Here is a 25,058-nt window from a genome sequence, read left to right on the forward strand (position 1 = left end):
CAATGCAAGGATGGAGATCTGAGCTGAAGGGAAGATGGCTCAGTCAGCAAAGAGCTTGCAGTGTGAGGATGGAGATCTGAGCTCAAGCTTCAGACCCTCGAAAAGCTACACATGGTACCATGCACTGGAGAGTGGCAGATGGCATGGTCCCTGTGACTCAGTAGACCAAGAGATCTAGTGCAGTGAGAGAGCCTGTCTCAAAAACAAACGAGGTGGTCAATTCTGAGAGGCAACACCCAAGTTTTCCCCTGGTATACACATGCACACATGCACCTGTAGATATACACACACCTGTATAGGAACATACAACAGAGAATGAGGCTGGACCTTTCCTAGTACCTCTGGCTCTTTGTCTTACAGGTGATTCCCCCCCCCCATACTGTTCGCAAACCCACCATAGCACCACACCTGTGAGTAGGGATACTGTTTGAATGTTAAGACTCCTGAATAGAAAGCTAAATAAACCTCTTTTCTTTATAAACTACTTAGCCTTAGATAATTGGTTATAGCAATAGAAACCAGGTTAATATAGAGCTTAAAATAGTGTGTGGGCAGAGGGGATGTGATGAAATATGCTGTATCATAGCCAATTAACAGAGGCAAACAAGAAAAAAAAAGTTGTCATGGTAGCCACACTATTTAGGGCAACCCCTTTCAGCCGACAGTATTATATTCCTGCCTCAAATACAAGGATGGGGTAGAGTGTTGTGGGCCTTGTGTCTCATGTTCATTCCAAATCTGTCGAATCTCACTGGCCATTTTCAGTATTGGTCTAACCAGGTCTCTGCCAGAACCCATGTCTTAGAATTTCATACAAAGAAATAAAAATGATCAGAGATACTTCCTCAAGGTCCCAATTTCCACTGAACAATTGATCTTCTACAGAGCTTCCAGAACATTCTTCATAATTTCCCAGCCACAACCATCATTTGCTAGTAGGTAAAATGGAGCAAAGTTATCTTCTATTCACCCTCCCAAAACAGTATTAAGATTGAAAGAAAGAAAAAAAGTTGCAGCATTTTGTTACTTTTTTTCTTCCAAAAAGGCAAAAGGATATGGTATTTCCACAATCCTTTGCCCCGGCCCAGATGTAGGAAAGACGGAAACTCCACAGATGAAGTCACTTTCAGATGCTGACACACACTCCTTAAAAGGATCCTCAGACCTGAGGTCCTGGGCAACCTCCCACAATGGAGCCACTGTTTTAATACATTCTTCTAATGCCAAGGTTTTCCGAAAAGAGGGTAAAAATACCTTCTTAGGGCAATTTGCGTGCAAATGGAACAGCTCATTAAAGACTCCCTCAACGAGAATGTATAAACACAGGTCTTGGCCACAAAGAAACAGTTTCCTGGGGCAAACTTCATGGTCTGACTTCCCAGAAATACACTGGAAATGGAACAAAAGAAAACGCCTCAGAGTGCTTTGTCCGCAGCCACGAAATACACACATGAGGTCCCTCCCAGCCCAAATTTAACCCTGTGCCCCTAAGAGATACAGAAACAAGAGCCAGAGTCCCACCACAAGGTCACTGCACATATACAGATAGTAACTGTACCAGCCACACACATGGTGGCCCACACAACAGTGGGCCTGGAGGCAAGCCCTTCCTCAGTGTGGAAATGGGAACAGGTGCCCTGTCATAATATTTTCTACCCAAGAGTTTAGATCCCTTCTACGGAAGAGTAATAATATTGTGTTTAGAGTACCTGATATGCCTATAGGAACAACTGCAAGTATACACCTACTATGTATGAATCTGGAAAAAAGAACCCAAACTATGACATGGTAGCTATGGCTCTAACAAGAGATGGCTTAGAACAAACCACTCAGACAAAGGAGGGACTGTTTTTGTATTGGTCTGTGTCCACTGCCACTCTAGGTCTCTCCAGTGAGGACTACTGGTGTCTTTGTTCCTCTTTCCCAATCCATCAACCAGCGCATGCTAAGATGAGCCACCTCTGCGCACACTGGTGATTGTACAGTCAGGATGAGCTTCTCCCTCTCTCTTCCTCTTCCTCTTTCCTCACACTCTGCTGGTCATGGCCCTTGCAAACAAATCTTGAAAAGTCTTCCCCTTGGTGTCCTATTCCAATCAGTTCCAACTTTGCCTTTCAATAAATGGCTCCCCACACCCCCCACTAAAAGACTGGAGAAATAGCCCCCGAATATTTCACACACACACACACACACACACACACACAACCCTTTCTACAGGGTAAATTCTTGTTGCCAATCTGGTTCACAAAATGTGGACATTTGAGGGTAAGGGATATAGCTCAGTGGGTAGAGTGCTTGCAGGCTACGCACAAAGCCCTGGACAACGTGAAAATGAGTATGGTGGTGAAGCCTGCAATCCCAGGACCTGGGAGAAAAATTAGGAGCTCAAGGTCATTCTTTGAGGTCAGTCTGAGCTACATGAGACCTTATGTCCAAAGTAAATATTATTATTTTATTATTTCTAAATTGAAATAGTTTATAGTAATGCTTTTTAAATATTTTTTTTAATTTTTACTAGATTGATTCATTTTATTTTACGTATGAGTGTTTTGCCTGTACACAAGTGTGTATGTGTCTTACATGTGTGCTTGGTGCCCATGAAGATCATCAGCACAGAGTAGGGGATCCCATGGAACTGGAGTAAGATGGTTGTGTCCCATCATGTGGATGCTAGGAATCAAGTTCTGGTCCTCTGGGAGACTCAACTGCTCTCAACTGCTGAGCTGTCTCTCCAGCATCCTTTATAGTATTAATATTTACATGTATATCTTCAAAGAACAAGCAAGTATTTATGAGCCCAGATGTGAGATGTTTGTGCCACTTATTTTGTTAGGAGTTTTCCCTCTTTCCATAATTGTCCACCATCACAAGTGACCATGAGCTCAGTTGGCATGAGTTACTCACTATTGTGTGACAGAGCAAAAGGCACAGGGTTACAGTTTGGGGCTTAGTTCTGATTCTCTGTTGAATTGTGTTAATCTGCCAAGTTTCATTTTTCTTTCTCAAAAATGGAAATAATACTCCCCTGCTTACTTCACAAGAGTTAGTGTCAAAAGTAAATGAAAATAACGTGTGGGTTTATGCATATCACCATATGCACATATGCACTTTATAGCTAGATGATGAACTCTTAGATTTACTGGTAATAGGTAAATATTGCAAATTAATCAATATTCGATGAAGCAGAGAAGGGCGTTTTTTTCTAGTTATTGTTTCTGCAACCAATTATGTTCACTGAATACCAGAGGCAGCCCTCACTATTTATAGAAGTCGCAAGTGAGAGTGTGCTGGCCCTTGGAGGCTGCCAGCACTTTCCCCTCATCTGTAATCACTCTCTGCTCTCCTTGGCAAGACCTCCTGAAGTCTGCAACTCATTCCCATCCCCTAATTTCAAAAAGAGAACTCAGCCCCGCCCACGGCTGCGCTGCCAGCATTGCCTCACCTTCATGCTGGCATCGGGGTCCTGGTTATCCTGTTACCTTGTGTAGCCACAGGAAGTGGGGTGGGAAGGGTGTAGGTGAAGCCACTGCCCAAGGTGAGTATGGACAGTCTAGTGGTGTCATTGTCTCTGGTGCATTTGCCTGTGGGCAGGAGGGTATTGATGTGTGAAGTAAAAGAATGTGTCTGAATGAAAACAGGGGCCAACTGTCAACGTCTAAGACATAGAGACAGATGTGAATCTGTCTCAAATTCCAGATCCCCACTTGAAACTTCATTGAGGCAGACTTCTAGTTCAGGAGCCGTAATTGTTCAATTCATGGCTCTAAAGGGGGATATATATATATATAAAATAAGATAAGCCCTAGTTAGGTTTAGATCCCGCTTTGTTGGGCAGAAGTAAAAGGTGAGGAAGAAAAGGTAGTTAGTGGGGACCAGGGAGGAAGAGTGGAGGCAGGGGAGGGGGCTAGGAGGTGGGTGGGCTGGGCAGAGGATCGGAGGAGCTGAGTTTGACCCTCAGCAACAACAGCAAGAAGGAAAATCTGTCATAAATAAGTATCTCAAACTTTCAATCCTAGCATTTGGGAGGCAGAGGGACAACGTTTACTCTGAACTAAAAGGCCAGCCTGGCCTATGGGAGGAGTGCAAGCAAGCCAGAGCTATATAGCAAGACCTTCCCTAAAACCTAAATACATTCACCAAATCGCCTTATTCTGTGCATTTAGAAAAGTGGAGCCGGGCGTTGGTGGCGCACGCCTTTAATCCCAGCACTTGGGAGGCAGAGGCAGGCGGATTTCTGAGTTCAAGGCCAGCCTGGTCTACAGAGTGAGTTCCAGGACAGCCAGGACTACACAGAGAAACCCTGTCTCGAAAAAAAAAAAAAAAAAAAAAGAAAGAAAAAAAGAAAAGTGGACATATTTTACCACCTGAATGTGTGATTCTGAACACAACTTTAGGCATTATGCCAGTTATGATGGTTCTCGAATGCAGTGTTTGGATGTTCCCTTTGAATTTCTCCTTTAAAAATTATTAATTATACATTTGTACTGAAGTTTCTCTCAAGGAGTTTATAATGTAGTCTGATAGTTTGGGACCATTTTGAGTTATTCAGTATCTCAAAAATCTGATTGAAAACATAGCTGTTCGCATTAGGAATGCAGGAGTACATGTAAAATCTGCATTAGTTCTAGAGTTTAAAGACGACCTGGACCTGAAGAGTGCTTAATATTAGAGAAACGGTAGGAGAAGACTAACTCAAGTAACACAGATTAAAACAATAAGCTTAGATAAAGGAACATTTACATGGATATGGTCTGATCAGGTCGGGGTTCATGATGGGGAAGATTTTGGCTTGACATGGAAGGATGAGGGGATCTTTCTGAGGCCCCAAGCTGCAGGGGAGAACCCACTTCTATTATTTTACTAACTAAATGTAGTATCAAACTGCCCTCTAAATAATTATCTCAGCCCTTATCAAATAAATTTACTTTTGCAGTGGATGAGGGTTACTACATGTAGTGGTTTCTAACCATGGGCTTTTCCACACTTGCCCAGTTCCCAAATAATAATTCAGAGGCTTAATATTATTAATAAATGCCTAGACCATAAGCTAGGCTCATTCCCTAATTCTTAACTTGTATTCCATTTATTCTAACCTGATTTCAGCTATGGCTGGTTTTCTTTCTCTGCTTTTTATGTATCCTTCTGGTTCCAGCAGAAAACAAACAAACAAACAAAACCTCTTGCTGTCTGATTCTCTCCCAACTGGAAGTCCTGCCTTCTAATCCTGCTTCAGTTAATTGGCCGTTAGCTTTTTTACTGACAGGCGATTGTTCGACACTAGATTACCCCTAGGTGGTTTGAATGAGAATGTCCTTCATAGGCTCGGATGTTTGAATGATTGGTGCACGGTTGATAGCAATGCTTCAGAGAATTAGGAGGCGTGGCCTAGATGGAGGAAGTATGTCACTAGGGGTGGGCTTTGAGATTTGAAAGCCTCTTGGCATTCCCAGGACATTGCTCCTGCTTCAAGCTTGAGGCTTACTTAAGGCAGGAGCTCTCAGCTTTGCCACTGTACTCTCCCAACTGCCGTGCTCCAGGCCATAATGGTTATGAACTCTTAACCCTACGAAACTGTAAACCTAAATAAACTCTTCCTTCTGTAAGTTTCTTTGGCCAGGATGTTTCATTACAGCAACAGAAAAAGAACTAGAACAATACAGAAACTCCAGTTTGTCAAAGTGTGGAAAACAAATGACCGTGGGCTGCTCAGCCCCGTTCCTGGGCTCAGGAAACACTGCAGGTAACAGGGCAGAAATATTGTAAAAACCAAGCGTTGAGGAGGAATGCTTTCAAACAGTGTCTCCCCAACCTGGCAAGGCCTTTGCACTCGAACTCAGAGCACGAGACTGGCATAAAGCAAATCAGTCAACATGGAGCATGGAGCAGGGATGGGTTCGGGAGCCCCATTCCTAGCGGAGGAGCTACTGGAAGCTGATAGCTGCTGAGAGAGGGAGAGTCCGGTTTGTTGTTGTTGTTGTTGTTGTTGTTGTTGTTGTTGTTGTTGTTGTTGTTTGCTTGCTTGCTTGCTTGCTTGCTTGCTTGCTTGCTTGCTTGCTTGCTTGTTTTTTCAAGCCTGCAGCCCAGGATAGGTCCTTAAGTTTCAGCTCATGGCCCCACACCCATCTTTATTCAGACAGCACCAATGGGTACTCAGTGGGTTAAGATAGATGATACAGACGTAGGCGTAGACATGAATATAAGTTAGGAGGGACCTGTTGGGAGAGGGGTTCTTGAGGGGATGAAGGAGAGGATGGTGGGAATAAATTTAAATACACTATATACATGCATGAATTAACAAATAATTATGAAAGTAGGGCTAGGGAAACACATTGAGTGCTAAAAGAGCAAAGTAAGGAATGAGGCATCAGATAAATATATGAATATTTGGCATGCCCAAAAAAGGGAAATCTTCACAGCAAGGGAAGGTTTGAATTGCTCTATACATAATGCCAGGTTGTTCAGGTTCTGAGCAGGGGAAGGACATGGTCAGAACAGCACATAGGGAAGAATGTCTATCAACACTAAAGGATGAAATGGTTTGGACGGAATTGGAAATACAGAGAAAGCTACTACACAGTCAATGCAACTCCTTCAAGAGGAGAGGCCACCACAACAGGCTCCACTGGGCTGTGGAGAGGTCAGCAGAAAGAATTGGAAGACTTTACAAAGCTGTGTTTCTTAAATGTTAGGGAACACAGGATATGAGCTCTTTCAGGGCAGACTGAGTTTGAGCTATTAGTGTTTCCTGGAAATTGATGTAGCATGCAGCTTGCAACTCTGTGCCTCAGAATAGTAACAATATTAATAGTTGTAACAGCAAGGAGGCTATCAAGGTGTCATTGAGAACAGAGCAGTTTTTGAGGATCTGGAGTTACAAAAACTCAAGGATCACCAAAGCTGCTCCAAGCCAGTAACTTTCAGGTTCTTATGCCTAGAAATTGAAAAATAAAATTAACAGACCACAGAGATGAACTTTAGAGGAAAGTTTAGACCCAACAAAACCTTATACACTTTTCTAGGGTCTACACTAGGAGGCAGGAATTCTGGAAAGAAAAAGTACATTAGCTCATTACAAGGATAATTATTCCTCCTATTTTCTTTAACAGGGCTTAAAATCGACCTGCCTTCCTGGGAGATGGTCCTTTGGCCAGGTGATTAACCTGCCCAGCTATTAAGAGAGGAGACAATGGGATGTCTCTACCTGAGGAGACAATGGGATGTTTCTACCCAGAGGTAGACTCCTTTCAGGAGCTAGAGATAACTGATTTTTCTTATTGGGCCCTCAATTCCACTGTAATAATGTTAAGACTAAATTAAAATTTTTCAGACTGTCAAAAAATTGCTGAATACCCCTCAAGAGAGTTTTCAGCCCCTAAATAGACAGAAGGTCAGCAATTAATTTGGGATTCCTATTCTATTCCAAAATCACAAGCCTCTTAATTTGTTTTCTTGTTTACATTTTTTCCACTTTTAATTAAAGTATAATTACATCATTTTTCTTTTCTCTTTCATCAGTCTACCCCTTCCCAAGTGTTCTTTTACTATCAATTTTTTTGCATATGTGTGTTTGCACCAATATATAAATACAACCCAATGTTAGTATGTATATTGTATGTGTACAGTTTCAAAGCTGACCATCCCTGTGAAAGGCTAATTCTCCCTCTCTCCTCAATCATTAGTTGCCTATGTTCTTTGTATATATGTGTGGACCCTGTGATTTTCCTTGTCTGGGGCTTGTTTATGCAGAGGTTTTTAAGAGAGGCAGTCTCACAACGGATTTTCTGGTACCCTGGTTTTTGCACTCTTTTCTACCCATTAATGCAACATGATCCTTGGAGTGTGAAGATAGAAAGTGTCATATGCAGACAGCACAGGTTAGTGATGCAGGCAGCCTCTTCAGAAACACTCATTTTATCCAGGAGACAATCTCATCAAAAACTGTTGAGGTGACAGACAGTTCACAGCATCGGACATTGGATCAGAAATGAGTTTCTTTTCTCTGCCTCAGCTGCACCCATAGTAGTGTGTTCAGAGGTGAACGGGTAGTATATCCTTGCTTGAGTAAACATGAGTCATATTCCAGAACATTCAGGAAGTCAGTTTGCAAGCAGATGATAGATTGGAGCTATAACTTGTGGCTGATGATGACCAGTCCAGATGTGCTTTCCTCAGTCCAGTGTCCTCAGATTTGGGGCCATAAATGAGCCCAGCGGGGCTGGAGCATTGACCTAAGTCCTACAAAGCAGGTTTCTGGGGAGCGTGGAGCTGCCACTCTGATGGATAGATGGAGTTGCCTCCAGCTGTTTGAGCCTTTCCAGCCTCTGGTGGAGACAAGGGACATGGACTACACATGTGTTTATTTAGGAAGAGAAGGTAGGGAAAGCAAAATGGCTTCTTCACAGGAGGTCTCTACCTCTTTCTGAATTTTTTTTCCTGTTCTCCCAACTGCCTAGCATAGGCTGGGACCCAATACAAAGACTCGATTCTCCAGCCTGCCCTTCTATCTCACAGACCCTCATACTCCTTCCTTGAGAGAATGCTAGTGCTTAAAACCCACATCTCTGAGGGTTAGAAGTAACTTTTCATTTCAGAGTGTAGGAGACTCCCCACACTGCTGCAGGAGCAGAGACTGTAAGCCCTGTCAAAAATGGTGCTGAATCAGGGCTGTGGAGGTGTCTCTGTCAGTAAGGGCTTTCCTGACAATCAGGAAGTCTGAGTTCCATCCTCTAGAACCTGTGTAAAATGCCGAGCGTGGTGATGCACATTTGTAACTCCAGCCCTGGGAAAGTGGCAACTGGCAGGTCCCTGGTGCTCACTACCCAGCCTGCCAAGTCTACTTAGTGAGTTCGAGGCTGGTAAGGGGCTGTGGGGAAAAAGAATGGTGGTGGTTCCTGGGCAAGTGTGGGAGGTTACTTAGTAGGCTGGTGCAACTCATCTATGGCTGTGCTAGTGAGAAAAGTGACACCCTGTGACAACAAACCCCTCTGCCAACAACCATTAATGGCCTGAGCCACACCAGAAAAGCAGACATCAAAGTGGGAGGAGACTCACTGAGAAGGCTCCAGATGAAGTGGTGAGGATAAGAGAGAGACATGTTGGGGGGCTTGGTAAAAAATGAATGCAAATTGTTATATGAAGGTCACACTGTCACTGTCACACAATAAGAACAAAAATTTAAGGTGAACAGTACCTGAAGGCCAGCACTCAAGGTTGCCCTCTGACCTTTACAAACAGGCTCACACAAGTATGCACTTGCCACACGTAAGGACACCTAAAAGCACAGGGAAATACACATGCGCATGCGTGTGCACACACACGTGAACACAAACTCTCACACACAAGTGCATGTGTCACACATGACTAATCTGACAGTCAGAGTTAACAATACAGACTGAGATCACTTATGACTTAAGACTGCTGTCCTTCTATGTGCTCAGCCTGTCTGTTTAAAGTGCCTTTAAGAGAACACTGTCACAACCAACCTCCTATGCCTTAGCGTCCCTAAACAACCTAAACTAACACTTTACAACCTAAACTAACACACAGCTGCAATCTTAAGTTGTATTCTCCTATGCCCCTGACTGAAGACTGATGCATGTGTGATTTTACATGTGTTTTAATAATCATTTGCTGCAAACAGCCAAGAGACAGAGAACAATCTTTATAAACTGAGTATCACCGTAAGGGCTTGATAGACAGTGGTGACTGAGATGCTGTTTGCTATCTGGGTGTGTAGTAGGTTGGCCTGATGCTGCTGGTATTCTAAAGCTAATACTGGTTTCTCAAGATCTGGTTGCCCCGGAGACAAGAGTCCACATGTAAACCCAAGTGTTACTATGTGACCTTGCCCCCAAGTTATTTCTGATTGGTGACTAAAGATGCTGACAACCAATAGCTGGGCAGAGGAGACATAGGCAGGGGTTAGGGTTTCTTGGGCTTGGGGGTCGAGAAGAAGGTGGATAGAGGAGAAACTGCCATAGGTTAGGTTACTCATGGAAACGTGGCCCTGAGGGCTGGCCAATTGGAGTTAGAAGCAACCCAGATGAAACATAGTAAGTGAAACTTGGGGTTATCCATAGGAAAGTAGATTCTAACAGCATAGAGAGTAGATATCTGAAGCTCTCTGCTGTTTAAGGTTTATTATAAATAATAAAAGTTGTGTGTCTTTTATCCTGGAACTGAATGATCAAGCTGGAGTAAAAACTCCATATTGAGATTAAAATTTTCTACAGTATAAGTGAGCTGGAGTCAGTGAGTTAATCCCTTGTAAAACTGTGTTAAAGGTTCTGTAAAGGTTTCTTCTCTCCTTCCCAGTGGGATGCTTTCTGTACTAATCTATAAAGGAGAAAACAAAGCCCCTTTTCAGAACAGGTACAGTGACAGATTCACAAGACAGCATTCAGGCAGGCACATACTCAGACGTATAGGACGGAGACAATGAAAGACACAGAGAGTGAAGGAGAGAATTTAAATCTAAGCTCATTCTGGTCAAATGACACTGAGGCCAGCACTCAAGGTTGCTTTGAAATCAAATGCTTTGATTTCCACCCTTAATACTACATTAACAAATTATTGGTGACTCTGATTACTATCAATGTGTTCAAATTGACCACAGGTGATATTCTACTTGTTAGCCATGCTGGCTTCTTTGTGAAAATCAACTCACTCTGTGTGCGTGTGCATGTGTGTATGCATGTGCGAGTGTGCGTGTGTGTGTGTGCATGTGCAAGTGTATGTGTTTAACTCTTTTATACACATAACATTTTACAGTAAAAATAAAAGTTAAGCATATTAGTTTAACTCACTCAGTTATATCTGTTCCCCCTGCAACACTGAGATTATGTTAGAATTACAGGGAAAGGATTGCCTTTCCAAGCATGAACCCTCAGAACTAGGAGACTGGAGGAAAGTAAGGTAGAAACAAGAGTTACCAACTACATTTTGTAGATCATGTGGTATAACATGTGACTTAACAATGGGAAAACATCTAAGAAGGGACAGGCACAATCCTTGGCAAGTCTCAAGGGTTAGCCCTACCAGACAGTCCTCAAGTTGGGATGTTGTCAGGACTCAGAATGACAGGATTGGCACCCAGTCCTTATAAGAAGCAGTCAGGCCTACAGATGCTTCCATCGCCACAGTGAAGGGTGACAGATGGAGAACCAATGGGAGTCACTTTACATGTCCCAGAGCCCCAGTGCTGGGTGAAATTTCAGATGCTGAGGAAGGAGACAACTTAGACACTTCCTGACTTGACCTCCTGAGTGCTGGCAGTGAGCCACACAGTCTAAGACAGGAAAGGACCAATTTCTTTCCAAGAAAACTGACTGAGTGCAAAGAAAAGACTCAGATACTCAGAGATGTATCAGAGATGTATCAGAGATGTTTACAGAGATGTAAACAGACTCTTCTGGCAAGCACACACACACAGAGAAACATAAAATATACTATACATACATATGTATATATGTTTATACATATATGTATAAACAAATAAAATACATGTATGTATTCATATACAAATACACATTTGCACACACATATGCATACACAGAAATACAAAAGCATCATACACACATATATAATATATATGTACACATATAAATACATTCATAAATACAAATACATATATGCACTCACAAACATATATTTGCAAATGCATGACCTTATGTATACATATATGCATACATACACTTATATATATACACTCATGCACACTCTTCTGTATATACACATGCACATACATATACACACACAAGCACACATGTACCCACAAAATGTACACACATATACCATATACACTCACACACACATGCTCACATATATACTCACAAACACATACACACACACACACACACACACAGAGATCTTTTAGTCAACGCTTTAGGCCTTCACTATCCACCACAAACAGAAAAAAATGATCAGATATTTGAAGAAAATCCTTTGGCATTGAGACTGTCACAAAAGTAAAAATAAATAAGAGTGGATTTTGGACGACAGAGTAACTGTGGAGAACAAATTAAACCACAGACACTGAACTTGCAAGATTTAACTTCATGAAACAGAAACAGAATGCAGTAAAATGAAAACATTTAAGAAAAAGACTCCTGGATAATTAAAAATGATAAGATGACAGAAATAAAATAAAACTTTTAGATTTAAAAATGCTGAGAAAAAGAGCCATCCACTTAGGCTGAAGATGTAGCTCAGGACTAGACACCTACCCAGCATGCATGGGGCCAATCTAGCATTGAAAGTAAAAAGTACTGAGTGCTGGGTATGGTGAGCAACTCCATAAAGGGACAGAGGGAAAAAGTGTAAAAGCCTCCGAAGGAAAGAAAAAATGGGCATTATAAAGTCAACAGATTCAACATCAGCCTTGGTCTCTAGCAGAAACTCCACACTGTCTTCAAACTCTAACAACAATCTGTAGAGCATTCATGCACAGAAACACAGGGTACCAACCCTGCAGAAGCCAGTCTACAATGACATAAGAGGAAGAAAAGTTTCAGAAAGGATGGTCCCAAAGGGGTAGGGGATGGGACTCAAAGGTACCTGTTGTGTCTGAACATTTAAAGATGAAATTCACACTTCTGGCTTTAAGTCTGATGATAAATTTGTTACGATTAAAAAAAAAGACCTACAAAAGTAGAAAAATTGTTTTTATTGAAGATAAGGAGAAAAGTTATACAAATGACTTTTAGCTTCCAGCCAAGACAGATGAGCAGAAACTAACTTACCACCTGAACAAACCAAACCAAAAAGGACAAAACAGTCACCTAAAGCAAAGATGTCCAGACACTGGCCATCTCTCATTCAACAGTGTCCTGATATGTGATCTCTCAAGTGAACCATATTATGGATCTTTTTTCCCCTAAGTCTTAGGCTATGGGAGATAGCTCAGTTAATAAGAGGCTTGCCTTGAGAACACCAGGCTCTGAGCTTGATTTCCCAGACTCCACCACAGAAGGCCAGCGTGGTGGTACATGCTTGCAATCCCAGCACTACAGAGGCAGCACTGGCGAATTCCTGGGGCTCTCTCATCTGCAGCTCTAAACTACTTGATGAGCTGCAAGCCAGTGAGGGACTGTGTGATACCCAAGTAGCTCCTTCTCAACCCCACAGAAGCATTACAGCATATGAATTCTATCAATGGCTTTGAGTTGCTGCAATCCAGTCACTGTCTGTCAATGATTAAAGCCCAAGGGTCCGCTACCTTTCATTTTCAATTTTGTGTAAAAAGAGAATTGCAACCAGTTTTGATGCCAGGTCACTGTGAAAGCTCAAAAAGTGAGAAGCTTTATGTGGAGACAGAAACTTTCACTCTGGGTGAAAATTAAATGCTTAATTAAAATGATCTTCCACAGTGGTTGTCTGTGACACTCATCTTTCTGAAAGGGGGTGTTGTGTATTCCAACACCTACAGTGTGAAAGTTAAATTCTCTAGTCTAAAAATATTTCTATCCAGCTGTAAGGATGATGTCATCTTAAAAAGTGCCCATGGTACGATTCACCATTTGAATAAAATGTAGTTTGACTGTAAGCAGGAAGAGTCCGTTATTCTTTTATTTATTTATTTTTTTAAAGATTTATTTATTTTATGTATGTGAGTACACTGTCCTGTCACTGTCTTCAGACACACCAGAAGAGGGTATCAGATTTCATTACAGATGGTTGTGAGCCACCATGTGGTTGCTGGGAATTGAACTCAGGACCTCTGGAAGAGCAGTCAGTGCTCCTAACTACTGAGCCATCTCTCCAGCCCCCGTTATTCTTTTAATTTTATGCTATATCCCTGAATAACACTTATTCTGTTTCCTGATGAAGTTGCTTCAAAAATTAAAGCAAATAGTTATTGGCCACACCCTTGCATGGCCGCCATTGGTGCGATCTCACTAGGGTCAACAAGGGGATGAAGAAAAGACAGACAGACACACAGAGAGACAGAAAATCTAGGGTCAGGTAGACTGGGCTCTGATGGCGATGCCAGAGCAGCCCAGGAGCTCAGCATGTTTATTATGTACAGTTGAACATGGAGGGGGAAATACTGTTTATAACTAAACAAGGACGCAAGGTTATTACCCCTTAATAACCTAAAAATCATGGTCAATATGATTAATACATCAGAACGTCAAGGAAAGTTGTCTGTCTGTAATAGATTAAGCTCAGATTTCTTGGAACAGTCCAACTCCATGTGTTCTGTCTCATACATAAGCTTCTGTCCCCATTTTTGGTGGAAAAAAAATAGGTCCTAAAGGTCCATGCCTATAGGATATCCATGCTACCTAGCATCTGCAGCAAGTCCTTACATAAGTCTGGGTAAAAAATACATCTTATAAATCTCGAGGGAAAAAAATAGATTTGGGAATCAGAAGTATGGGATTCAAATCCCTACTAGCCCACGTGTTATCTCTAAAATCATTAGCAAGCCTCTCTCTTCTTCTTCTTCTTGTTCTTCTTCTTCTCCTCCTTCCCCTCCCTTCCCCTCCCCTCCCCTCCACCTCTTCCTCCTCCTCCTCCTTCTTCTTCCATATTCTTGCTTGTATAAAATATAATTACCTACCTGAAAGTAGATTTGGAGAATTCATGCAAAACCACAAAGTACATAATACAAAGAGAGTTGTTGAGAAGTGATTTTCTTTTTTTTTTTTTTTTTCAGTTGTAAAGGTTCAGCTTTATTTACTTACTTACATTCTTTCATTTTTCTTAGAAATACCAAGATAGATTAAGAAGGGAAACTTTAGTAGGCTGGAGCCAAAATCTTCTCTCCATATCACCTTCCTGAGACACTGTAGATTATACTTGCCCAGGAAGCAGGGACTCTGGGGAGGCTGCTGTGTGGTTGCCTTCACTCTAGGAGGGAAGGACCTGGATTCCAACTGTGACCTTTGTGCAGCTCTCTAGCTCGAGGTTCATGTCCCATCCTAAAGCAAACACATGAAATCAATTAGACATCTAAATTCCAGGCAAGCTCCTCTTAGCAGGGGATATCGCTGTGGCCAAGAAAACCTGGTTTACCACGGAGAGCTCTCTGTCGAGAATGTAAAATCACATCACTGAGATTGTTACATGCCACATCTTAACAAAAGAATACAACCTGGATGTTCGACTGGTCATGTGTGTGTACACCTTCAGTGTGACTGTGTCTACTCTAGAAGACTGAAGTCTAAGACTAAGAAGGCCCCAGATAGAGCAGGTGAGAGGATCAATAATAATCCACTAGTTATTTGAAGGAAAAATGCAAGAATTCCAAGATCTGAATCACATGTCCTTGGTCCTTAAAATACTCACTTCTCACTTATAATTCTCCAAACTTTCACCTTTCATCTGTTTTAGCAGAACTTGGTATTGTGGAATTTGCCAGACCTTCGGACCCTTCATCTCAAGACCTCCCACTTAAATTCAACTAAAGCTATTTTTATTTATATTTTCATAAACTGAAGGGGGGAAATGATTGCTTCCCTTAGCAAGGGAAAAACAAGCAGGCTTATAAAGGTGTTTTGGTCAGTGTTCTGTGGCTATGAATAGACACTCTGACCAGACACACAACTCTTATAAATGAAGACATTTAACTGAAGTTGACTTACTGTTCAGAGGTCTAGCCCATTATTATTATTATTATTTATTTATTTATTTATTTTGGGGGGGGGGTTGAGACAGGGTTTTTCTGTGTAGTCCTGGCTGTCCTGGAACTCACTTTGTAGATCAGGCTGGCCTCGAACTCAGAAATCTGCCTGCCTCTGCCTCCCAAGTGCTGGGATTAAAGGCGTGCGCCACCACTGCCCGGCTAGCCCATTATTTTCATGGCAAGAAGTACGGAAGCATCAAGACAGACATGGAGAAGGAGCTGAGAGTTCTACATCTGGACTGCAGCAGAGCTAAAGATGGGGAGGGAGAGAGAGAGAGAGAGAGAGAGAAAGAGAGAGAGGAAGAGAGAGAGAGAGAGAGAGAGAGAGAGAGAGAGAGAGAGAGAGAGAGAGAGAGAGAGAGAGAGAGAGAGAGAGAGAGAGAGAGAGACTGGGCATGGCTTGAGAATTTGAAACCACAAAGCCCACCCCCAAAGACTGACTTCCTCCAACCAGGCCACACCTCCTAATCTCTTTCAAGTAGCACCATTTCCTGACGACCAAGCTTTCAAGTCTATGAGTCCTGGGGAGCCATTTCTCCTCAGACCACCACAGGAGAACAGTAGGCTTCACAGGTGAGGAAAGTGACTCAAGGCACAGAGTGGCTGAGGCATCTACCTTAAAATGTCGATGTTTCAACAAAGGAATATAATTTAGAAAAGGGCAGTGCAACATTAAACAGTCTAAAGGTACAGGGGTGGGAATAAACACAAAATTGGCCATTTTAACCATGATTAAATGCTGACATCTGAGTCATTAATTACACATATAATGTTTTTTACAACCACCAGTACTATCTAATCACACACAGTCCCTGCCTGAGAAAACTGGAGAACACAGGATCCAGAGTCTGAGACTTAGATGAGAGCGAGATGTGGCTCGGCAGTTAAGAACAACTTGCATCTCTTGCAAAAGTTGCAAGTTTAGTTCCTAAAGCCCACATGGGGTGGCTCTCAGTGACTATAATGATATGACACCTGGTCACCTACATGCATAAAGAGCACATGTACATATTTAGATACATTAAATATAAATAAATAAATATTTGTAAAAAGAACACATTTTTAAAAAAAGAAAAGAAGTGTGAGGCCAGCTGGGCTACAGAAAGTTCTTCTCTGTTTTGGAGAAAAATTCAAAAGAAATAAAAACTGAAGAAAGAAGAGCCCTTGTTTTTGATAAGTGTCCTCACTTTTAAGGCTCTCTTTAGTAACGTGACGGTTAATATGTAATATTGACGGAATTAAGGATCACCTAAGAGACAAGCCTCTGGGCACAGCTGGGAGACTGTTTCTAGACTGAGTTACTTGAGATGAGAAGGTGCACCCTACTTATGGGTGACATCATTCCATGAGCCAGGCTCACAGACTGGTGGAGGAGGTTTGAGCTGAGCTCTGACATTTATCTCTCTGCTTCCTGACTGCAGAATGTGAGCACCACCTCATGCTCCTGCTGCCATGCCCTCAAACTGTGAGCCAGAATGAAGCCTCCTCCCTGTAAGTGGCTTTTGGCCAATATTTTGTCACCCCAATCAGGAAAGTAACTAAGATGACGATTTATGTAACTACATCTGCACAGTGTACAGCATCACTGCTCCTCAAACACCAATTGCCATTCTCAGTGCCAATCAAATATTGATAAGATTCTAAGATATTGGAACTTCTAAAGTTTCTCTGAGCCAGACATCAAAATAGACATCTCGGCAAACTTTTTTAATATGGATATATATATATATATATATATATATATATATTTAAAAATATTAATTAATATATGGAATTTATATATATATATATATATATATATATTGTGTGTGTGTGCACGTGGGTGTGCACCTATACACACATGCATATCACAGTACACATGTGGAGGTCAGAAGACAGCATGAGGCAATTGGTTCTCTACTACCCCTATGTGGGTCCTGGGCATTGAACAAGGGTTGCTAGCCTTAGCTGCAAGTGTTTTTAACTACTGAGCTGTCTAATGGCCCCTCTCTACCTCCATTGCCTTTAAATAAAAAGAAAATAGTGATGAACGGATCTAGAAAATAAAGCATTGTTTTTTCTTAAAAATTAAAAAACAAAGGTGCTGTTTTAAAAAAAACAACTATTGTAATGGATCATAATTTAGGCAAGAAGACCAATTTTCCAATTTCTATAAGAAAATTTGAGCCTGTCTTCAGCTTGTTTTTTCAGTTGTTCCTGAGAATGCAGCTCTGCTCTTAATAAAGAATCCAGGACACGTGAAGCTAGTTCCTTGCCAAAAAGAATGCAGCCTCAAGTTGGCTACTCACCAACTTTATAAAATCTAGTTGCAAGAAACAGCAATATGAAAAGGATACATAATCCATTCTTTCCTCAAAAAATTTCCAATTGTCTTCCTGCACATTAAGATTTGGAGATAGTAAGCTCCCAGTGCACAACATAGCTCTTACCTCAAAAGCAAAGATCCTAGACTTGGAAGAATCAGTGGAAGTATCTTTGATGAAGGAAGCTGAACGTTTCATTAATTTAACAGTAAACTCTGTAGAAGCATTTGTTTATTATGAACATTCATCCAGAAGAGGGGAGCCCACAGGAACAGTAACTTTTAGATCTGTGTTTGTTGAAATGAATTCCATGATTGTTGCGATTTAGTCCCAACACTCCAAGTAGGAAGGATTCTTCCTAACGGAACAATACTCTCTTGAATAACCAGAGAGTCATTGAAAGAATCAGGAAGAAAATATTTAAATTTCTGTAATCAAATGAAAATTAAAATCCAGCTTACCAGAACCTTTGGGATATAGTCCAAGAAGTTGGAAGAGATAAAGTTATAACTATGTGAGCTTGCATTTAAAAATCAGAAAGAACAAGATTTTTGTAGACTTTTTGTTTTCTTTTACTTTTGCCCTTATTTTTCTTTTGTTTGTTTTGATTTTGGTTTGTTTGTTTTGAGAAAGAGAGGAATATAAAGGGAGGTGGTGAGAATCTGGGAAGTGTTTGGGTAGTGAAAATGTAATCAAAATATATTGTATAAACAATTATTAAAATGTTTTCAAGAGAACAAAAATAAAAATCAGAAGATTCAAATAAATAATGTACTCAGAGTCTTAGAAAAAAACAAGAGAAATCCAAACTTGAAATCAGTAACAGTGAGAAATATTGACAACTAAGGAAGAGATTAATGAAATGGAGAAAGAGATCAATACATAGACTTGATCAAAGAGTTGGTTTTTTAAAATAATAAACAAAATTGGACATCTTTAGATAAACTAACCAAAGAAAGGAGAAGACCCAAATGAGTAAAACTAGGGACAAAAAAGTTGAGGTTGATGAACCTTCCAGTAAAATACAAGGAAGCACTGGGGATACCTTGAAAATCATAACTTGAAAGCAGGCCTACCTACAACAAATAGATCAACATTTCTAGACATACATGACCCAACAAATTACATCAAGATGACACAGAAAACTCAAATAGTTAATCACCAGTGAGATTGAGGCAGAGATTTTATAAGCATCTCACAACAAAGAAAAGCCTTGGTCCCAGCACATTCATTGTGAAATTCTACCAATAAGGAGAGCTAACACCAATGCTCCTAAACCTGTTTTATAAAATGGGACGGGAATGAATACTCCCAAACTCATTCTGGCTATGAAGCCAGAATTACACTGGTAGCAAAACTAGATCATAACACAAAGAAGGATGCTGAGGAGGTGGGAACTCCTATTTCCCAGATTAACATAGATGTAAATAGTCTCAATATTATTCTGAAAAACCAAATTCAAGTATGCATTAAGAAGGTGCCCAATGACCAATTTGGCTTCATTCCACAGATGCAAGATTGGTTTGGCATACATAAATTGAAACATGTAGTTTAGGACATAAATAGGCTCAAGGATAGAAATTATAAGATCATTTCAATCAGTGAAGAAAAGGACCTTGACAAAGTTCAATGTATCTTTATGACAAAATCTCTGAAAAAAAAAAAGTCATTTTATGCCTATGTACTGCAAAGCTATAGCTAACATTATATTGAATAAGGAAAAACTGAGTGTTGTCTCTAAAATATGGAATGAGATAAGGGCAGGCCACTCTCTCTTCTCTTCCTCAAAGAACTCTTAGAGCAATAGAGATAGACATGAAAGGGATAGGAACGCAAAAGGAAGAAGCCAAATATCCCTGCTTACAGACAATACAAGCTTATACTTAACAGCTCCAAAGGCTGTGTCAGAAAAGTCTTAGGCCTGATAGACAGTTTCAGCTAAGTAGTAAAATAAAAAATCAATACATAAAATTCAATAGCTTTCCTATAAGCCAATAATGACCTTGCCAAGAAAGAAACCCCAGGGATTGTGGGTAATCACATTCATAATGGCTTGGGGGGGGGGGGAACAACCTAAAAGTACATATAATCAAGAAGAAAATTGAAAGATGCTAGGAAAAAACTTTAAGACATTAATTAATGAGAGAACTTGAGGAGAGATGGTGCTATAAGACAGACCTCCATGTTCACAGAGTGGAAGAATTAATACTATAAAAATGGCTATATAATAAAAAAGTGTCTATATATTGAATACAATCCCCATCAAAATCCCAATGACGTTCTTCACAGACCTAGGGGAGAAATCCTAAAAATTCATATGGAATTAAAAGAAATAACTGGATGGCCAAAGCCATCCTAAGCAGAAAAAAACAATGCCAGAAGTTTCACAGTACCTGATCTCAAGTTATACTACAGAGCCATGGTGACAGACAGCCTGAGTGTCACACAGCAGATATGTGGATACATGGAATAGAACAGAGGACCCAGAAAGAAACCCACATGCCTACAGCCACCTACTTTTTGACAAAGTTGTCAAATATATACATTGGAGGAAAGGAAGCCTCTTTTATATGTGGTGCTGTTCAAATGCGTGCTGAAGAATGAAACTACATCCATTTCTCTCACCCTGGACCCTGCACAAAACAGATCTTAATGTAAGATGGGGAACTTGGAAACTGCCAGGCCAGAACACTTACAAAATACAGGCATAGGCAAAGGTTTTCAAAGAAGGCCCCAAATGGCACAGGACAAACCCCCAAGAATTGACAAGCAGTGCTACATGAAATGAAAAGGCTTCCAGACAGTAAAGAAGGTAATCAGCAGAGTGCAGAGACAGCCTACCAAGGAGAAAGGAAATCCTCCCCACAGTGGGTTAACATCTAGGGCATAAAAGAACTGTAAAAATAAACATTATATAAATAAGTCACCATCAGGCCAATGGGTGAGCTCATTCACAAAACAATAGCTCTCAGAGAAGGACAACAAATGGTCAACAAATATGTGAGTTCAAATTCCTTAGTTATCAAAAATGCAAATTAAAATTGCTTTAAGAACTATGGGCAAGTCAGAATGGTTATCATCAAGAAGAGAGTGACAGTCACTGAAGGTGAGAACATGGAGAAAGAGGAATGTTAATTTCCTTTTAAAGTTGTATTATTATTTAACTGTGTGCATGGGAGGGGTGGGGTGTGTACGTGAGTGCAGTGCCAGCTGAGTCCAGAGGAGGATTTCAGATCCCCTGTAGCTGTAGGTGTAGAAACCAGAATCACGAGCCACCAAGTGGGTACTGGGAACTGAACTCAGGTCCTCGGCAAGAACAGCCCAAGCTCTAAATCAAAGGCCACTGCTCCAGTGCTCTTTTTTCTGTGTTTTAGTTCATTGTTTAGACTGCCATACCAAGTGAGTTTTCAAGGCGGCATTGTTATACATATGTTTCATTAGAATTTGTTCTTGCACACTTTCCTCCCCACTATCATCCTGTTACCTGACTGAAATAAGAACATAGTAAGCATGGAGAGACGGCTCAATGATAAGGAGCAGTGGCTGCTCTTCCCAGGGACCCAGGTTCCATTCCCAGCACCTACATGGTGATTCACAACCATCTGTAACTCCAGTTCCTGAGTATCTATCTGATCGTCTTTTCTGGCCTCTGTGGGCAATGCCCATATGTGGTGCACAAACATACATGCAGGCAAAATTCCACACATAAAATAAGGAAGATCTCAAAAATAAAATAAAATAAAATACGGATATACTTAAATGTTTCTTCTTATCGCACCCCCCACCCCTGAAAGCAAGCCAAGAACACACTCAGCCCTTCTCCAGCTGCTGAGAGGTCACACTGCAGGAATCACACATGAGCAGAGTCTCATTGTCCCAGCCAGGGAAACAGTGAGCACTGTCACTCTTAGCTTAGATCACTCACCCCATACACAGTCCTGCCTCTGTCACATATACTAAGCCTGATTCCTCACAAGGAGGACCTCTCCTTCCTCAGAGACCTTTAAAACTGGATGCCTTACTTTGTCTACTAGGAACTGGAATTCTTCAGCCCTGTCCCTGCCTTCATGATACCCTCTTGCCTGAAAAACACAAGACTTGGCACCTGTCTCTCACTCTCCCTAAAACTCTAACATTTCATATGAAGACTTTATGATCTATTTTAGGCAAAAGGGGTTGAGTGTGCAGGTTTCTGTTACCTCCATGGTCATGACCATCTGCAGGAAACAAAAAAAAAAAAAAAAAAAAAAAAGAATAGTTTGGTTCAACATGACTGACAAGCCCACATTGGTCCAAACTTCAAAGTCTGACCCCAAGTACTTTTTTATGCATATTTAAGCACAGCACAATTGGATGAAAATTCTTCTGGTGATAATTAACTCAGTCCCCAATAAAAACTTAAAGGACTACATCGAAACTCTTCATAAAGTGTATGTGACATATTTCATAAAAATCGGTTCTATACATTGACAAACTCATAATAGGGACTAGGGGGGAGGGAGGAGCCAGTGTGGTCTTAGCCACACAGATAGTGTGAAGGTCACCAGGCTATTAACCCCCTTCTGGGTGGATGACAGGCTATGTTTTCCTTCCCTTGAAGGAAGAAGTTTGTGTGTTTGACATTCCTGTGACCACAGTGATCTCAGTGCCCCCCTTAATGGGGAGAGGTCAGAGAAACCTTTCTTCACATGCTCTCTCAAATTCCTTCAACTTTAAGTTTGCAGTATGACAAGGTGCACTCTTTCAAGGAACATGTCTTCAGCATTCCTACAGCCTAACATCTGCCTGCCCCTTCTCACACACCTGAACCCTCTTGGACTTAAGCGTCAAAAACCTGGGGACAGTGGCCTTCACTTCTGCCCTCAGTTTCCACGGTGCCTGCCATATATAATAGGCAAGTCACCAGCCTTAGGTGAGTGCGCAATGGGATCGAAGTTACTGATTTTTACCCACCAGAGAACGGCTCAGCTTGCTCTGCTCAGCTTCTCTACCCTTCAGCCTGCTATGATAAGCTCAGTTTTGCCAGAAATGGCTGCGTTTTTGAAAGAGAGACAGACAAGAAAGGTGAAATGAGAAAGAAGAAAAAGCAAAAGAGCTTTGGGAAGAAGCAGGACTTGGGACAACACGCAGGAGAGGGGGACGACATTTGTGAGAACCCACAAAACAGGAGCAACCTGGAGAGGACGGCAGGGGTGTAGGATAAACAGGCACCCCAGAGCTAAGAAGAAGCCAGGCAGAAGAAGAGAAGTTCTAGATGTGGCTAGAAGCTACAAGCTTGTGTTATTCTCGGCGTATTTTGGAAGCCCAAGACAGGAATTCCTATTTAATTCCCTTTGGTTGCTAGGCTGTGTCTCTTTAACATGGTGCTTTTCTAGGACTGGACCGTATGTGAGGTGGGGACTTACTTGGGTTACAGGTGAAGCATGCATTCACACACCATGTTAACAGAGGCATTTCCTCCAGAGACCTGTGTTTCATGGTACTCCAGGAAAACTCTCATTAAGCATATACGGAGATCAGGGATCGGTTTGAGCATAATCTGTTGCCTTTGTGTGAGTCTGAGCATGTCTGATGAGGTAGTGACAGAGGTCTCTATATAAGACAATCTTCCTTGGAGAGATGACGGGTGAGGTGGGGGCAGGAAAAATGGACTTTTCAAAGCACAAGGTGGAAGAGAGCCTGGATGGCTCTCCTGATTATCTTAGAGGCTTGTGTGAACCCTAACAAGAGTGAAAAAAAAAAGGGAGAAGAAAAATAAACTGTTTCCCAAGGGCCCTGTGTAAGAACACGGCTTCTAAAGCAGACCTCACTGCCTACCCAGCTGAGGAAACAACTCCCATGTCGTGCGGTTTGTTTCTAAGGGGCAGGGTCAGCCACAGAACATATGACTGTCCTTGTTGCCTCAACGTCACAGCTCTGAAAGCAGCAGGTTATAGTAACGACGGGCAGCAGGCTCTGACACATTCCCAGAGGGGACTGTACCTTGATCATACTCTTAAAGTGCACATGACCTCAAGGTTGCAGGAGGTGAACGAACAGCGTGACTTCTGAAGCTGGCACATCTGATAGCACCGTGTTCTGTTGATGCCATAGGAGTGGGTCTCTTTTATTTTTTTTCTTCTTTAAAAACATATGACCAAGTATGGTTTATCGTGGACAATGTGTGCGAATGTAATGTTATAACCCAGCTGCTGCTCGGTCCCTCACACTTTGCAGTAGCTCTCTCTTCCACAGATATCCACGGGCACGCTACTGAGGCAATGTGTGGGCCAGCATCTCTCATCTGGTAAGAGAATTTACATAAAAGCAGGTATGTTAGCCATACACCCTGTCCCCCACCTTCCACACACACACAGGCGCGCGCGCGCGCACACACACACACACACACACACACACACACACACACGAGCACACACACACCACCCTTCCCTGCTTCCCGCCTGGGAACCAGAAAGCCTGGCGCTGCAGGGCTGTAATATGAGACCTCCTGCAGCCTTACAGAGGTATAAAAAGAGACCCCATTTCTGCCCACATCTCTGCTGCTGGAGCCAAAGCTTTCCTTGGCGCCCTGGCCACGCTGTTGCTTGAGATAAGAGACTTCCCTTGCTTTAGTTTTTACTCAAAACTCCAGGTACATAAGAACTAAAAGGTGTCCGCTGGCATCACAAAGAAGTAACAACACTGGTCTGAAGAAGAATTCCAAGTATCTTGACCAAATAAACCCTCACAGCCATTAAGCTATTAGGCTGTGCTGCGCTGTCCTGCGCTACCCTGCGTTGCTCTGTCCTATGCTATGCTGTGCTTTGCTGTCCGGCACTCCGCTGCGCTGCGCTGTGCTCTCTGCACATCAATCCACATTACTGGAACATCACTGACTGCCACATCAGCCTTCCACTGGCCTTAGGCCACCAGTGGGAATACTTGCTGTGTCCTGAGCCCTAACTGACTACAAAGGTCACTTCTCTGGGGTCCAGAGTTTTGGCTCTGCCTCTGCCGCATGTTCCTTCTCCGGGCTCTGCCTGAGTCAAGGAACTACCTGTGCCACCGTCTTGAGCCCAGAAGGCTGAGGGGGCAGAGGCTCTGTCTCATGTTGTATTTAGTGGACAGATTCTATTTTGTTTTTTAAA

The sequence above is a fragment of the Arvicanthis niloticus genome, chromosome 4, assembly GCF_011762505.2.
Source record: "Arvicanthis niloticus isolate mArvNil1 chromosome 4, mArvNil1.pat.X, whole genome shotgun sequence".
NCBI lineage: Eukaryota > Metazoa > Chordata > Mammalia > Rodentia > Muridae > Arvicanthis > Arvicanthis niloticus.